The sequence below is a fragment of the Ambystoma mexicanum genome, chromosome 1p (assembly GCF_040938575.1).
Source record: "Ambystoma mexicanum isolate Mex_15411 chromosome 1p, UKY_AmexF1_1, whole genome shotgun sequence".
NCBI lineage: Eukaryota > Metazoa > Chordata > Amphibia > Caudata > Ambystomatidae > Ambystoma > Ambystoma mexicanum.
In genome coordinates, this window is record NC_090921.1 from 3,894,993 (window position 1) to 3,898,252 (window position 3,260).

Below are 3,260 nucleotides of genomic sequence, written 5' to 3' on the forward strand. Positions count from 1 at the left end.
CTTCCTGACCTCCCGGACACCCCCAAAAAAGTTAAGGGAGACTCCTCTGTTGTCAGCGCTGCTATATAGGGTGGGCAATGGAATAGCAAAATGTGTCCTTCCCAAACTAGTGCTGCAACGCCTCTGCCAGATTCCCACATCAGAATACTAGAACTATAGGGCCATGAAATCGGGTATTGAAAGAAAAACGCCTATGCCAGATTCCCACATCAGAATACAAGAACTATAGGGCCATGAAACCGGGTATTGAAAGGCAAACGCCTATGCCAGATTCCCACATCAGAATACAAGAACTGTAGGGCCATGAAACTGGGTATTGAAAATCAACCCCTATGCCAGATTCCCACATCAAAATACTAACTATAGGGCCATGAAACCGGGTATCGAAAGGCAAACACCTATGCCAAATTCCCACATCAGAATACCAAAACTATCGGCCCATGAAAAAGGGTATTGAAATACAAACGCCTATGCCAGATTCCCACATCGGAAAACAAGAACTATTGGGCCATGAAACTGGGTATTGAAAGACAAACGCCTATGCCAGATTCCCACAACAGACTACCAGAAATATAGGGCCATGAAAGTGGATATTGAAAGACAACGCCTATGCCAGATTCCCACATCAGAATACCAGAACTATGGGGCCATGAAACTGGGTATTGAAAGACAAACGCCTATGCCAGATTCCCACATCAGAATACCAGAAATATAGGGCCATGAAAGTGGGTTTTGAAAGACAAACGCCTATGCCAGATTCCCACATCAGAATACAAGAACTATAGGGCCATGTAAGCGTGTATTGAAAGACAATCAGACTGGCCATGGATGTGTGACTTGAGGGAAATGTCAGCACAGGAAGCACCTTACATATGGTTTCAGAATTAAGCAGTGCACCCTGCACGTTGGTTGTTTTTTTTTTTTTGAACGGGAGTTGGCTCACGTTTGCCAAAATCCAAAATAAACTGCGTCCCTGGGTGGGCTTGAACCACCAACCTTTCGGTTAACAGCCGAACGCGCTAACCGATTGCGCCACAGAGATGATGTGTGCCCTGCTGCGCAAAAGCCATATATGTAGGCTAATCGCGCAGGCCTGGATCCAGGTGAAGACTTCATCTTTTATTAAAGCCCTGGGGAGGAGCGCTGTCTGCACACAGCAAGGCTGTAAGTTAGGATAGGCGCCTCCATTTCTCTGAAGCGTCTCTTTCTCAGTATGGTACAAGTAATGTTCAGCTTCAAACAGTACACAAAGCACTTTGGGCTATGGGCTTGATTGAAAAGCCCGTTTTGGGCTAACATTTGAATGTCCTGCCACACAGTGCACCATAGAGACTGCTGAGCACCTCACCATTGCAAGACTTATTTATCTCTCCAGCTCCACAGCTATCTATGACTTCCTAAACACTGGTGGCACCTGAAACCCCTGAGAAGTATTAAGGCAGCAGGGGGCCTGGCTGCTGCTTAACTCCTCACACCTCCTTCCTACCAGCAGGGCGGGCTGAGAATGTGTCACCTCCCGTGAGGCCCCATTTTAAGATGAAAGTTGGGATGGGGGGGGGGGCACTTGCTTATTGCGGATAACAGTCCGAGAAGCACGGAGTAGCCAGCATTTCAAGAGTGGGGTTGGGGGTGAGCCATGAACAAAGTCCTGCTACTCCTCCCCCTAAATGCAGTGGGTGCAATTGCATTCGGTCTCATTCGAGCCCCCACACCACCCACTCTGCCCCAATCTACTTTTTTGGTGACATTAGTAACTGATGGTATTTTGACACATAACGAAAAAAATAAAACTGCAGGAACATTACAGATGCAGGAAACTCATCTATAAGAGCTCTGTCCGGGCGTTCTGGGGCAAAATACATGCAAACATTCTACTTTGTATATGGATTGCACGGACAGAAGTGACTTCCCGGAAAAAAGACATTTCAAGGAGCATCATCAGTCTTTGATACTTAGAGGCAGAGCTTTAAGTGGGCTGGGGCTAGCATGGGCCGAGCCCCGGCAGTCTCCAGAAAAGGCTCCTGAGCCGGGGCCCTGCCGGGGGCTCACCCCCGACTAGCTCCAGCCATGCTGACACCTGAGGCCGCCCGTGCAGCGGCTGCACGGTTACACAAGCTGCCTGCAGGTGTCAGCACTATGGTTTAGAAAAAAAGCAATTGCCTTTTCTTTTTTTCTAAACCAAAGTGCTGTCACCTGCAAGCAGCAGGTGCAGCCTTCCAGTGCGGGCTGCCTGGTGGCTCTGTACTCTGAAACAGGAGGAGGGCTGGACTGCCAGGCCTCCTTTTGTTTCTGAGTAAATAGCCATCACCCAGCATGAAGCCCCTGCGCTACTCACGCTGGCTAATGGCTATCTACTCGGAAACAAAAGGCGAGCTGGGCAGTTCAGACCTCCTCCTGTTTCAGAGTACAGAGCCATCAGCAGCAGGCATCACTTTCATTCAAGGAGCCTGTGGTAAAGCATTGCAGCATGTGGCTCCTTGAATGAAAAGGCTGCCTGCTGGGTGTGAGCTGTGGCATACTGGTGTCACACCTTTGCTCCGCTTAGCCGGGGAGGGGCTGTGCGCATTAAATGTAATAATGCCAGTGCTCCCCAGCTCTGCTTCTTTTAGCGGCCCCCACCTCTTAGGCGACGGGGGCTCTTGATGGGGGCATGGACTAAGCACACCCATGCCTAGGCCAAACCCCCTAACGAGAGCCACCCTCAATTTCTAATCCCACTTAAAGCACTGCTTAGAGTCACCTTGGAAGTGACTTTAGAATAGGTTGCCATAAGTAAGTCAAGTGGCAAATAACTATGTGGTGCAAAATACCTAAATTGCACTCGTATTATATATGGAGCAACTCTATAGTCATTAGGCATTGAGGCTTGGCCAGGACAGCTGCCCCTCATAATGTAGCCTCGAGCGTGGAGTCTATAATGGCAGCAGTCCGTGGCAGCAGTAAGCCTTCCCAAAAGTGGTTGTAACTGGCCCAAAGACGACATCTTGTGCAAATGCTCTTATCCAGTGCATGCCAAAGAATGGTCTAGATGTCACCTGCTCCATCTTGTCAGGCGCGTCTCCTGGGCTGCAAGTTGCCTTCCGATGTGCTGACAGCAGGCGCTAAGGGATGAATGGGAATGTACTAAGAACATTGTTCTGTTGACAGTGGCTGCTAGTAGCTGTTGCTGTGATCTTGAGTATTAATGGCCGGTTAGCTCAGTTGGTTAGAGCGTGGTGCTAATAACGCCAAGGTCGCGGGTTCGATCCCCGTACTGGCCA

At 49.4% G+C, this 3,260-nt stretch overlaps 2 non-coding genes across 2 annotated transcripts; one reads left to right on the forward strand and one right to left on the reverse strand.

Moving 5' to 3' along the window:
• Positions 1–968: 968 nt before the first annotated feature.
• TRNAN-GUU (transfer RNA asparagine (anticodon GUU)) lies at positions 969–1,042 on the reverse strand. Its single transcript has one exon. It is a non-coding gene; the product is annotated as a tRNA-Asn (tRNA).
• A 2,144-nt stretch (positions 1,043–3,186) lies between these two features.
• TRNAI-AAU (transfer RNA isoleucine (anticodon AAU)) lies at positions 3,187–3,260 on the forward strand. Its single transcript has one exon. It is a non-coding gene; the product is annotated as a tRNA-Ile (tRNA).